The sequence below is a fragment of the Halichoerus grypus genome, chromosome X (assembly GCF_964656455.1).
Source record: "Halichoerus grypus chromosome X, mHalGry1.hap1.1, whole genome shotgun sequence".
NCBI classification, from domain to species: domain Eukaryota; kingdom Metazoa; phylum Chordata; class Mammalia; order Carnivora; family Phocidae; genus Halichoerus; species Halichoerus grypus.
The window spans coordinates 59,858,900-59,873,735 of NC_135727.1; the positions used below are offsets into that span (position 1 = coordinate 59,858,900).

Consider the following 14,836-nt stretch of genomic DNA (forward strand, 5'->3'; position numbering starts at 1 on the left):
TCCTAGAGGGATTGGGTAGGGAAGGAGGCTGATGATTGTGAGAAAAAAATTGTATATGTATATATATATATATACACACACATCAAATATATATGAGAGAGAGGTGGAAGGAAAGAGAAACATGTTAACATGATTGGGGAGAAGTCCACTTTGCAAGGACATTTTGGGAATTTGATTTTTACAAGAATATTAGTGCTTTCTCTGTTGTGATTGTTATGTTTGTTCTTGGGGGAGGGGTGTAGGTTTACTGAGTGCTGTTAAAATCTCCATCTCTTGTAACTTTTTTTGAGCCCTCTCTTGCACTTTACCTCACTCTCAATTGGGGGAATCAATTTGGCTCCCCTGCTTGGAAAATAGATCTACTTGATCTAGTATTTTTGTTTCCAGCTGCCTGTGGACATATGCCATCGCATATGTGTATTTTACATGCAAGAACTTTTTGGAGTTTCTTTTCAAAGTAGAAGCGCTCAGGCAGACATCAAAAGAACCCAGTCCCTTAAGAAGTCTTTCTCCTTGGTGGGTTTGCTCCTCCCCTGGCTACGACTCTGAGGCTAGCCTACTCTCAATTTTAGTGTTGCTAAGAAGCCAAGTTCACTTGCTCCAATCTGCAGAAAGTCAGGGCCACAGAAAATCAAGGAGCTGTCCTCAAAGCCCACTGCTTGGCCTCAGCAGGAGGGGGAGTGATCTGGGCAGCAACAGAGGTGCTCACCTCTGGGATAGCCTGGCTAAAATGCACACATGAAGCCCAAAGGCTGGACCTGACTTTAGCCTTCCAGATACATCTGAATAAAGGTGGCTGAACCAGGACAGTGGTTAAACTGAGAGTTTCCATCTTAAGATAATTTGATGGATGACAATCCTTTAAGCCTAATGGGTCCCATTCCAATAACGAAGGAGCTGGCAAGAGGACTTTATTTTGCCAGCCTCCTGACTCTCACTGCTCTGCCCTCCCCAGGCTCTTGAGTCCTTCGTTTGGAGCAGGATCCCTGGAATTGAAGCAAGACCTAATTCCCCTGGTTGGAAGTGGAGGGAGGAGGGGGAGATCTAGAAGAGCCAGCACCAAGGCAGCCCTGTGAGCCTGGTAGCCTGCAGTGGTTAGTTTCTCAGGATCCCCTGGACCTGGCCAGCCTGGCTGAGTGTCTTTGTTCCTGGGCAGCCTCTGTCCTTCACAGATGGGCCCCCTGAACAATCTTAAGACCAATGCCTCCCTTTGTAGGCCTGCACAAAGGTAAGGTGCTCAAGGTAATCCTTTCTCAGGAAACAAGGCCCAGCCCTTTCACTGACAAATGCTATATGTTACCAGAGCTCTGATTCAGTGACACTCTTCCTTGGGGCTATGTGTAGGAGAATATCACCCCCACGAGTCTTCTTGAGGGTGTGTATTGGAGGGTTGGGGGGTGAATGTCACCCTAAAATATTTTGTTCAGGCACTAAAATGTTAACTCAGATCACATTATGGGCAGCAGGATTTAAGCCTGCCTAATCCTCCCTAAAAATAACAAATTTCAAAAAAACCCAACAAATTTTAAAAAATAGCAAATTTCCTTGTTTCTAACAATTGACAGGGTCCAGAAAAGCCTTAGGTCTCTAAGGTAAAATGCTTAGAGCAATCTAAATACCAACACTCAAATTTCTCTTTATCCTAGATATTCATTTTAACTTATTAAAGTGGTAGTGAGAATAAAACTGTCTCCTTTCTTCCACCTATCCTCTTCTTACTACTTCAACTTTTAGAAAGAGATTGAGGTTCCTGTTTACAGTAAAACCATAATTCAATCACACCTGCACTCATTTTTATTTTTAAATAAACATTTCCCCGGGTGCTTGATGTAAACATTAGATCACCCCTTGAACAAACGGATCACACAAATCTTCGTGTGTGTGAGTGTGTGTGTGTGTGTGTGTGTGTGTGTGTGTGTGTGTGTGAGAGAGAGAAAGAGAGGGAGAGAGAGAGAGATTGTATGGATGAATATTTCATATTGAAGAACACACCTATGTGAATGTAAATTGCCTTCAAAAATTATCTGAACTCTGAGTATGGATCTCAACTCTGCAGAAGCTGAGTGTTAGAGCTGTGGAATTTTGGTTTTCTTTTAACAGCTAGTTGACAGCTTTGTAAAGAACTGAGATTTGTCGTATTTAGTGATGGAGAGAAACATTTGAGCTCTTCTGTTTCCCTTACCCTGCAAAGTAGAATAACTGCTTTTCAAATATATTCTGTATGTTTTCAGTTTTGTCGAGGAGACTACAGAGTTTTGTAAAGAGGAGGAAAATAAGTCACAACACGCAAATAGAAACGTTTCAGTAAAGATAGAGTTTTTTTCTGAGATTTCGCTGCTACAAATTCAAAGAGACCAAGCTTTCTAAAAACACTTCTAGTGAGACAATGACTCACATTATAAATATACTTATTCTTCTCTTTCATGTTCTTAGAGCAACTCTCATCCCAGACAATTATATTTAAAGCCCTATTTAATAATCCATTCTACCATATTTTAAAAGTTGTGATATCTATACTTGCTATGAAAGGAAACCAGAATATAGTTACTGGAAATCTTGGGGATGTTGGGGAACAATACAATGAAGTTGAGAGTAAAAAGAAGTGCAGTTAACTTTCACTAGCCTTTAAGCATTCTTTATAAACTCTTCTGATACATGTTTGTAAGTAAACATCATCTCTGCCATGTATAACATACTGGAGATCACTTTGTCTTCATGGGATGATGCTTACTTTTGGAGATGATTGCTGAAAGTAAATAATGTTAAAAAAATAAGCTAGCTTGATGAATGATGGAGTTTTATTGACAAAGATAGGTTAAAGTGTTCCTAGCTTGCATACTTTTAGTTGGACACTGTTTTCAGACGTACTGGAGTGTTTCTGATTTGGTGGATCTGCAAACTGCTTTGAAATGACTAGCAGTGTAGAAGTACATTGCAAGTAAACCTAGTGAATTGAGATGATTCTCTATCGGTTTAATTTATGTTTTATAGTTAGTTTAGCATTCTGATTTGATTGCCTTAGTAATGTGAATTGCCTACAGCTGCTGATGATACAGCTTTAATTCTGTTTTAAAGGTCATGTAAACATGTGCCTGTAGCATAAGGAATGCAAATTCAATTCCCTTTTAATGTTTCCTCACATTCACTTCACAGCCTTCACCTAGAAAATTAGCGGGGTTTAACATAAAACTATTTTAATGTTATGATTTCATTAAAATCCTTTTTCAATGTTTTACTTTTCCTTTTGCAGGATAAAGAAGTCTTCCTCTACTTTGCAGTGCATAGCGCGTGCAACACACATCACTCATACTGGAAGTCAGAAAAACATTTCTGGTAAGATCTATTTATTTTTCCAATGCTTTTTACTAATAAAGATCTGAGAACTTCATTTTACTCTTCCTGTAGCTACAGGTAAAAAGGACACAAAGTAGATAATCTAATTACATTTTAGATTGTAGTGGAGAGAGTCAAAATGCTGTGTACCTGTATAAGAGCTTCTAGTCACAAGAAGTTGTACAATATGAATACATGATTGAAAACGAACTGGGGAAAGGATATGTCAAGAGGAAAAAAAACATTTAAAATAGAGTTGACATAGAGAAGAATGCTTTATTTGTTTCAAATTAATATAAAAAGTTTACACGTTATTTTAAGACTTAAATATTGGTTGTTATGCAGAGTAATTTTTATATTACTTTCTAAAACATATTAAGACCTTGAAAGTAGTGCAAGTTTATGCCACTAGATTATATTAAAACTTTATAAAGTGTGCTTTAAGTAACTGAATACATCTTTACAAAATATGCAGTTGTTAGTAGTAGAGACAGTCATGTGGGAGTGAGAGAAGTGGGGATGTAAACATACAGGTTGACATAAAATGGAAAGCCTAACCTAATGTTTGTGGTAATATTATTTTGCTGTTTAGTTTATGTTTCTGTTGTACGTGTATCTCTAAACTAAAACTTGTTTGCACTGAAATTTAGCTAGAGATGATGTTTTCAAATACATTTCTCCTTATATTAGATTGGCCAAGTGATGGGAGTGTTTAAAAATTATAAATAAAATATATAAATAAATTTATTTTTAGCATATTGTTAATAAAACAAAATTTAAATAAAATAAAAACACGTATAAATGAAGTCTGAATGTGACGAGTCTCAAATGCAGTTTCACTTGGTGTTAAGGAAAAATAATTAGAAAGTTTGGACTTCAATTCTAGAAGACAACTTCAGTTCCAGTCTAGGAAACAGGTTTTGTTCTGTGTTTGTGTTTTAAAATAGTGTTTTATTATTCACAACACGTGAATAATCATGAATGCTCATAGAATAAAAGAGCTATGACCATGAAAATCTTAAGTGCTGATCTAAGTGGTTGACTGTTTAAAAAATTCTTTTGTTTTGTTTTAAATTTTGCCTCTGGTTTGCTACTATGCATTTTTCAGACATTTTTTTTTTCCCTTTTTCTTAGTAGCAGGGAACTTACCATACAAAGTTTATATTTAAAGCCTGGAAAACTTTGCTACATTTTTATTAATACTTTGGATTCTAGCAATATAATACAGCAAAGATAGCTGATTGGAGATAAAATCAGTATTAAAGTAGATTCTGCTTTCTGTGATTTGGCCCCCATATCTTATGTTAGTATAAGTTAGAATTGAAATTGCATGGAGATGAATTTGGTTTTTGTTATTATTTTTACATAATCTTAGTGTTGGTTTATATATGTTCTTAGAATGAAAACTGGAGAAGTTATATTACACATCAAATTGTAAAAATTCCCAATGTGTTTTGCTTTTGATAGAAGACCTTTAGTTACATGACTATTTTCTTGCTTAAGAGAATTTAAATTGTACAATGATGCAAGCCCTGCATTTTTTGGAATTTGCATTTTGAGCAATAGATTCTAAAGAGCAAATTTCTAGTTTTTCATCCTGATTTAAAAGTTTAAGAACTCTAGTCACAAAAGTGTTCTTTTAAATAGAAATGGGCAGTAAATAAAATAGAACTCCAAAACCAGTCTGCATGGAGTTCTATGTGTCCTGTCTGAGCTGAATGATCATCCTTCACTCATTTGGTTGTAGGCATTTGATGTCACTTTAGTCAGATGATACTGCATCCACAGGTGTCATTTTTAATGTAGGCACACATTTTCTTTGATGGTGCTTTCAGTGTCATTTTACTGTTTAAAAGATACAAAGATACTTCCCACAGTTGAAAATTAACTATTTTATGACTGCATTCTAGTGCACCAAAAGAGAGATTCTTATTCATGTGTGAGTGGCATGTATCTCAGGAAAGTGCTCTGTCTGGAGGAGCTGGACTAAAAATAACATTTAAAAATAGAAAAAACAAGCAAACAAAGAAACAAAACCTGACATTTACATCTAATCCAGACATGCTATAACCCACTTGCTAGATAGTTAATGGCCATGCTTCTTTAAATTGTGTGCGCACACACATATCCTGAAAACAAACCAGGGTGCTTTATAATTCAGTTAATCCTATCATTCATTTTCAGATTTCTTTCAACTGCAACCTATTTCCATAATTTTCTAATATCTAATAACTTCCCCCATTGGGCAATGGCACCTTCTATTTGTGTTCTGAGAATGGGTGATTTGACCACAAACAGGTTATATAGTAGCAGTTTGTGTCTGACTCTGTTAATGTCCTTATCATTAAGTAGCTTTAAATATGAAGAGATTTAAATGACTTTATTAATTTCAATATGGCATTGTAAAACACCTGTCTCTTGTCAAATCACTACATAGTAAGACAGATGGAAATTCTTTGTTATACCTATTCAGAGAAAGTTTATATACATTTACTTAAAATCAACTTCATTAGAACTGAGAGAAACACATTGTGCTTGAAACAATGAACCACAATTCAACATTTCCTAATAATGTATGTTTCTGTATGTTCTACTATGTGTTTTTCTTCGTTATCTTCTTATATCTGAAGTTCTATTACCACCCCTTACCCTCCACCCCATGTATTTGATCATTTCTCTAAGTCCCTTGGCTGAACCAATCTCTTTTCATGCAGAGGATAAAAAGAGAAGAACTTCAAAGTAAGTTCAGGTAATTAACAGCTGAGGGGAATATAATCTAAACCATAGGCCTTGCTTTGCACCCAGGCTGGATCGCTGAGCCAGCCGGCAAGGGAGCGCCTATTCCCTATAGCATCTAAATCTGCTTCCTCTGAACAGCACCGCCAGGCCTCCAGTTATCACATCTGCATTTCAAACACCATGGCTTTGGCATTAATTATTAATTAGCCTACAGTCACCCTAGAGGATTCAAGTTCCAGTCTGCACATACTTATTCATTGACCTCTATCTTAGTTTTTGTTGGGGAGAAAAAAACTCAGTGGAATGCTTAATAATTTCCTTTCTCTCAGACCTTCTGTTCTAGTTTCATGGAGGAGAAACAGTATATTTTCCAAGTGGGAATAATCACACAGTGGCCCCAAAATTTGTTTACAGTAAAATGCTTTGTCAAACGATTAGGGGCATAGAAGGAGTAGAATGATTTATAGATGGTATTGAGTGATGAAATGTACTTTTTAATGTTCAACACATTGACTGTAGTTTCCTCAAATTAGGAGATGTGGTCATGGGACAAAGCCAAATATTCCTTAGCTCTCAGTGAGGGCAGCTGCAGAATTTGTAAAGTAAGATAAATTTCATCCTTGGAAAATATATGTGTATGATCAGTGAGACTAGTGAGAGGTTCATAAGATGCTAGAATGTCCAACAAAATTATAAACACAAAAATGATTTTTAAAAAAGAGATCTCCTAATTTTGGTTTATTTTCAATAGAAATCTAAACATGCTCCTTTCTTGCCAGTAAATATTTTAATGTGTAAATCAAATTATTAAGCTATTTGTGATAAACTTTGGGCCCAAATATGGAAGCCTTTACATAATAGAAGAGAGATTAATTGAGTTGAGCTGAGAGTTATACAGACCTGGGTTTGTATCTCAGCCCCACCATTTAATAAGTGGCCTTAAATCCATATCATTTCTGGAATTGTGACTTCCCTTTAGGAAAATGAGGATAGCACTGGAACCTACCTCATGGAGTTGTTATGAGAATTAAATGGCGTGATGCATATAAATTGCTCATCATATTCATCATAGTGCCTGACATACAGTAATGTTCAATAAGTGTTTGTTATTTTAATAATATTTGTTCCATTATTTTATTGTGATATTTCTATAGTTTGTCTTAATTTGGTTTTATTTAGATGTCAATTCCTCACTGAATATATTTCCCAACATGGGAGCTTTTAACAACTGCTATCACTTTTTTTCCTACTACCACTCACTTTCATGGTAATTGCCCGCTTTTTCATCCCCAATATTATTTTCTTGCTTTGTACTCTGACATTGCTTCTGGAATCTAGTCATCACTGCTAAAAATCCCCTCCCTTTAATACAAGAGCTCCTGTGGGGCTTTCTCAAACATTTCAACTTTTATCATTGGCATGTGAAACATCCTCTGGAAACAGTCCCTATAAGCTATTTCTATCCCTGAAATTCATCCATGAAGTCCTCCTAGAGTAAAATGTGACAAGAGTAGAATTGAGGCACAGGTCTATCTATCTCTGCCAAGACTGAGAGTCTGCTTCTAATACTGAAGTTGAAGGAGATAGTATCCTGTTGTCCTGAGTTTAAATTCAGAAATACTAACCCATGCAAATAAAGCTATAAATGGTAGGTAAGGCTGAGTACTATAAACATCATACAATGTTTTGATTATTTTGCTTTTTTGTTGGAACAATAAGTATTTTTCTTAAAGATTTATACATTTTAAAGTTCGTATTTTACCACAGTTTTCATTGTCACCATTCACACTGGAGGATAATTAGGTTAGTCAAATAAATGGATCAACTGAGGTGAGAATTAATTTTTATGAGAAGATAATTATGTCAAATTGGATTTTAAACAAATAACACAGGTAACAGGTATAGAGAACCTATAAAAATAGTTACTTAAAAAACAGCTGTATTACGGAAGTGGTTAAAGGTCAATGAATCAGAGTTCTCTAGGAACATGGGGAAGGGCTCTATGTTAGGTCTTGCTCCATTCTTTGTGTTTTAATGAACTGCTGAAATAAAAGCATAGAAACCATACTTAGATAATTTCAAGGATAATATATTATAGGAAAATTAAAATTCTGAACGATTTCAACAGTGTGGAATGTTGGGATGAAACCTTGAGATAGAGAAAGTTGGAGTTAGATGGGACTTCAAAAGTCATCTAAGTTAATGCAGAAATCTCTTCTACAACATTCCTAAGCAATGTCCTCTAGTCTTTACTGATGTTGACTGGTAAGGAGCTCACCACATCCAAAAGCATCTTATTCCATTTGGCACAGTTTTGTTAGAAAGCTATTTTTTACATTGAACTCAAGTTTTCTAGCCTTCTAGTTTGACAAGACAATTTCTGTTTCCATATGCCATCTCTTTAAATATCTGAAAATTTCTCTGCCTTACCTTCTTCCTTTTCTCCATTCTTAAAATCCTCAGTTACTCTACCCAATTATAGCTGAATTGGTTTTAAGGTCACTCACTGTATTAGTCTGTGTAAGCTGCTATAAAAAATACCATAGACTAATATGGTATAATACTAATACTACAATAGGCTTAAACAACAGACATTTATTTTTCACAGTTGTGAGCTGGAAGTCCAATATCAGGGTGCCTGCATAGTTGGGTCAGGTGCTGGTGAGGGCTGTTTTCCTGATTTGCCGATGGCCTCCTTCTTGCTGTGTCCTCACGTGGGACAGAGAGGGAGAACAAGAGAGCAAGAGAGTGAGAGAGCACATGCACGCTTAAGAGAGAGAGAGAAATCTGCCTCATAAATTCTATCAGATTAGGATCCCACCCTTATGACCTCATTTAACCTTAATTGCCTTCTAAAGACCCTATCCCCAGATAGTCACATTAAGGGATTGGTCTTCAACATATGAATTTGGAAAGATGACACAATTCAGTCTATAGCACTCACTATCCTAGATTCCATACACTTAGCACTCTGGTATGGTCAAAACTACTCTTACAATGTAGTGAACTAATGTAATTTAGGTGATATTTGAGCAGTACAAATCACAATGGAACTATAGCTCTTTTTAAACAATAAACAATAATTTTGTTAATATGACCTAAGACTGCATTCAGATTTTCAGTAGCTATTTATGGAGAATATATAAATACTAACAAAGAAAACAATTCCACCATTCAATTTAACATTTGGGTGACATTTTCCCATTTTTCTTTGCTTTTAAATATCTATACATATAATTGTGATAATTCTTTAAGAAATTGTATATGCTTAGGGTGCCTGGGTAGCTCAGTTGGTTAAGCATCCAACTCTTGATTTCAGCTCAGGTCATGATCTCAGGGTTGTGAGATCCAGCCCCACATTGGGCTCCACACTCAGTGGGGAGTGTGCTTGAGATTCTCTCTGTCCCTCTCCCTCTGCCCCTCCCCCCTGCTCTCTCTCTCCCCTCTCTAAAATAAATAAATAAATCTTTAAAAAAAAAGAAATTTTATATGCTTATATTTTCAACCTAACATTATGCTATACAAGTTCTCTATGTTATTACAAACTCTTCCTAAATATTTTTTAGAGGTTCCATACTATTTCATATATTTTTTAGGGAATTTTGAAGTTTATTAATTTTTTGAGCAATCTCTATACCCAACGTGGCACTCGAACTCACAATCCCAAGATCAAGAGTTTCATGCTCTTCAGACAGCCATCCAGGTGCCCAACATACTATTTCTTCTTAAGGATATGCCATAATTTACACAAGTATTCTTTACTGTTGTTGTTAACTTTTCAAATAATTCATACTTAAATCCAAATTTATTTGTAAAATGTTTTATGCTTTTTCATTCTTAGTTTCAGCCTAAGGATGCACACACACACACACACACACACATCATGATTTTATCGCAAATATTAGCTGTTCTTATGATTGTGTTGTGTACAAATTAAAGACCTTTCTATATCATGGTCTACATTGAAAAGAACTGTTGAAAATGATAAGACCAGAGACAGAGCCAAAGTTTTACTGCTTGAGATTTCTGTTCAGGTTTACAAAGACTTTTTAATCATACTCTTTAAGGAAAATTGTATATCAAATAATGAATAGATTTCATCCAGCAAAATTTTATCTTGTATCTACCAGGTGAAACGCATGGGATTTTTAAGCCAAAAGAGACCTTAGGTAATCATATAGTCCAGGCCCCTACTATAAAATTTTTAATGATTTATTAAAAGGCCACCATGTCATTGGGCTCCCTGCTCAGTGGGGAGCCTGCCTCTCCCTCTCCCTTTGCCTGCTGCTCCCCCTGCTTGTGCTCTCTCTCTCTCTTCCAAATAAATAAATAAATAAATAAATCACAATTTTTTAAAAAAAATAAAAGGCCACCATGTGTGTAGCAGTCTCACATAGTAATCCTATCAGGAAAAGAAATGGAATTTGTTCAACATGAGTTGTTTTTGGTGGGAAACTGATGATTCCTATGATCACCCCTGGATTTTTTTTAAATTCTCATAAAATATTTCATAATCTATTTGAGAATTTCATTGGGCATCAGTAGTAGTAAGCTTACTGGTCTATAGTTTCTAGTATCTATCTTTGCTTTCTAGTTAATATTCAGTTGTTATCTGCCAGTTAACTGGCTCTTACATAAAACAATAATGTGATGAAAATACAGACTTAAAATTTTATGTTACTAATCAGCAACAATGTTTTGGGGCAAAAATATTACAGTTAGTATTAAAAAATAAGTCTACAAGAAGCAGTACCTCTTCTGGTGGAAAGAGCTGAAATAGGAGATGTGTGAAGAATGAATAGAAATAGGAGAGTGTGGGCTGAGATTAGATCAGATGGCCTTAAGATTTTCAATGTTTTGGTTCTCTAAAAAAATGCTCACTAAAATTATTCTGAGATTAAGGCATGTTAATCAACCCATTATTCATGGTTAAAAATGAATTTTAAAGATTTTTTAATTAGGGATCTTTTTAAGTGACAAATTTTGGTTTTGTAAAAAACAAAACAAAACAAAAAAACATAACTATTTTCCCATATCCACTGCTTTAAAGAAGCAGTATTTAGGATATAAAATTCAAATTGTGAAAAAGTTAAATTGTTCAAAGATCCCAAATGTATTTTTTTTAAAGATTTTATTTATTCATTTGAGAGAGAGGCAGAGAGAGCACAAGCAGGGGGAGAGGCAGAGGGAGAGGGAGAAGCAGGCTCCCCCTGGGCTGGGAGCATGACGTGTGGCTTGATTTCAGGACCTGGAGATCATGACCTGAGCTGAAGGCAGATGCTTAACCATCTGAGCTACCCAGGCGCCCCAATCCCAAATGTATTTTAAAAAGCAGTTTGAGACATTATCCAATAAAATTTTTAGCTATTTTACTAAAAACTGGAAATATATACAAATATATAAGTGCTGATTGACATACCTTTGGAGATGGTTAACTGGGATTCTAAATTGCCTGGAGCTTTGTGTGGCTCACCTGAAATGATAATGACATACATACTTACAAGTAACAAAAACAACAATAGTTTAAAAAGTGAAGACTTTAAGATCAGTAAAAAGTTTGTATGATCTGGGCGCCTGGGTGGCTCAGTCGGTTGAGCGACTGCCTTCGGCTCAGGTCATGATCCCGGAGTCCTGGGATCGAGCCCCACATCGGGCTCCCGGATCGGCGGGGAGCCTGCTTCTCCCTCTGACCCTCCCCCCTCTCATGCTGTTTCTCTCTCGCTCGCTCTCTAATAAATAAATAAATAAAATCTTTAAAAAAAAAAAGTTTGTATGATCACATTGCTGTACAAAGTTAAATGAATTAATCTGGGAAAACACATGGCTTTGTAACTGGCCAAAATATATTTGTTCTACAATATTTATCTACCATCATTTTTTGTTTTTATTTTTATTATGTTTTTTACTCAGGTATAATTAACATGCAGTGTTATATTAGTTTGGGTGTACAATATAACGATTCAACAATTCTAGACCTTACTCAGTGCTGATCACAATAAGTGTACCCTTAATCACCTTCAACTATTTCACCCATCCTCCCACCCAATTCCTCTCTGGCAAACACCAGTTTGTTTTCTATATTTAAGATTGGTTTTCTGTTTCTCTCTTTTTCTTTGTTCATTTGCTTTGTTTCTTAAATTCAACATATGAGTGAAACCATATTTGAAGAATCTTCATCCATAGTGGCCTCACCAGTTTGCAATATCACGAACAGTGCAAGAAGGTTCCTTTTTCTCCACATAGCTTCCAATAATTATTTCTTGTGTTTTTATTTTAGTCATTCTGACAGGTGTCACATATGTATATAACTGTTTTCTTTTATCTTGATGCTTTAAAATTCTATCACAACTCTTTGCCATTTAAACATTTCATTCTTTTTTAAAAAGATTTTATTTATTTATTTCCAGGTTTTCGATCCCATTCTATTGATCTATGTGTCTATTTTTTGTGCAAGTGCCATCCTATTGTGATCACTACAGCTTTGTAATATAACTTAAAGTCAGGAATTGTGGTGCTTCTAGCTTTGCTTTTTTTTTTTTTTTTTTTTTTTTTTTCAAAGTTACTTTGGCTATTCAGGGTCTTTTGTGGTTCCATAAAAATTTTAGGATTGTTTGTTTTACCTCTGAAAAATGCTGTTGGTATTTTGATAGGGATTGCATTAAATGTATAGATTGCTTTGGGTAGTATAGACATTTAGCAATATTTGCTCTTCCAACCCATGAGCATGGAATGTCTTTCCAATTCTTTGTGACATCTTTAATTTCCTTCATCTGTGTTTTATACTTTTCAGAGTACAGGTCTCTCACCTCTTTGGATAGGTTTACTGCTAGGTATCTTTTTAATTTGGGTGCAATTGCAAATGGAATTTTTAAACATTTCTCTTTCTGCTGCTTCATCATTAGCATATAGAAATGCAACAGATTTTTGCACATTGATTTTCTATCCTGCAACTTTACTGAATTCATTTATCAATTCTAGTAGCTCTTTGGTAGAGTCTTTAGGGTTTTCCATATATGGTTTATGCCATCTGCAAATAGTGAAAGTGTTAATTCTTCTTTACCAATCTGAATGCCTTTTGTTTTTGTTGTTGATTGCTGTGGCTAGGATTTCCAGTAGTATGTTGAATAAAAGTGGTGAGTAGACATCCTTGACTTGTTCCTGACATTAGGGGGAAAGCTCTCAGTTTTTCCCCATTGAGTATGATGTTCATTGTGGGTTTTCATATGTGACCTTTATTACATTCAGGTATGTCCTTTTTAAAACTATGTTGTTGAGGGCTTTTATTATGAATTGGTGTTGTACTTTGTCAAATGCTTTTTCTGTGCCTATCGTGATGATCATATGGTTTTAAACCTTTCTCTTAATGATGTGATGTATCAATTGATTGATCTGTGATACTGAACCACCCTTTCATCCAGGGAATAAATCCCACTTGGTCATGGTGAAGAGCTATTCTTAATGTGTTGTTGGATTTCCTTTGCTAGTATTTTGTTGAAGATTTTTGCATGCATGTTCCTCAAAGATATTGACATGTAGTTCTTTTTTTTTCCTTTTCAATTTTTTATTTAAATTCTAGTTACTTAGCATAGAGTACAATATTAGTTTCAGGATTAGAATGCAGTGGTTCATCACTTAAATACAACACCCAGTGCTCATCACAAAAAGGGCACTCCTTAACGTCCATCACCCATCTAGCCCATCCCCAACCAACCTCCCTCCATCAACACTCAGTTTCTTCTGTATCATTTTTTTTAAAGATTTTATTTATTTATCTGAGAGAGAGAATGGGAGACAGAGAGCATGAGAGGGGAAGGGTCAGAGGGAGAAGCAGACCGCCCGCTGAGCAGGGAGCCCTATGCGGGACTCAATCCCGGGACTCCAGAATCATGACCTGAGCTGAAGGCAGCCGCTTAACCAACTGAGCCACCCAGGCGCCCCATGTTCTGTATCATTAAGAGTTATAGCAACTAATGAATCATTCAACATTATATCAAAATCTAATCATGTGCTAAATGTTGGCTAATTGAATTTAAATTTAAAAAGAGTCTCTTATGGTTTGCTTCCTTCCCTTTTCCCCCCTCCCATATGTCCATCTGTTTTGTTTCTTAAATTCCACATATGAGTGAAATCATATGATTTTTTCTTTCTCTGACTGACTTATTTTGCTTAGTATAATGCAATCTAGCTCCATCCACATCATTGTAAATGGCAAATTTTCATTCCTTTTTGATGGCTGAGTAATACTCCATTTCGTGTGTGTGTGTGTGTGTGTGTGTGTGTGTGTGTGTGTGTGTGTGTGTATCACATCTGCTTTATCCATTCATAAGTGGATGACATTTGGGCTATTTACATAGGTTGATATTGTCGTTAATGCTGTTATAAATATCGGGGTGTGGGTATCCCTTGGAATCTCTATTTTTGTATTCTTTGGGGAAATACCTAGTAATGCAATTGCTGGGTCATAAGGTAGCTCTAATTTTAACTTTCTGAAGACTTCCATACTGTTTTCCAGAGAGGCTGCACTAGTTTGCATTCTTTATAGATTTTGGATCTATAATTCTTTATCAGGTATTTCATTTGCAGATGTCTTCTCCCATTCTGTAGGCTGCCTTTTAGTTTTGTTTATTGTTTCCTCCCTGCAGAAGATTTTTATCTTGATGAAGTCCTAATACTTCATTTTTGCTCTTGTTTACTTTCCCTCTGGCAATATGTCTAGTAAAACGTTGCTATGGCCGATGTCAAAGAGGTTCCTGCCTGTTTTCTC

At 35.6% G+C, this 14,836-nt stretch overlaps 1 long non-coding RNA gene across 2 annotated transcripts in view; it reads left to right on the forward strand.

Moving 5' to 3' along the window:
• LOC144380413 (uncharacterized) overlaps positions 1-14,836 on the forward strand; it is a 237,217-nt gene that overhangs the window by 4,432 nt on the left and 217,949 nt on the right. For both annotated transcript variants that reach the window (XR_013444543.1, XR_013444542.1), the window contains exon 2: positions 3,251-3,333. This is a non-coding gene — a long non-coding RNA (uncharacterized LOC144380413). The remainder of the gene's footprint in view (positions 1-3,250; positions 3,334-14,836) is intronic.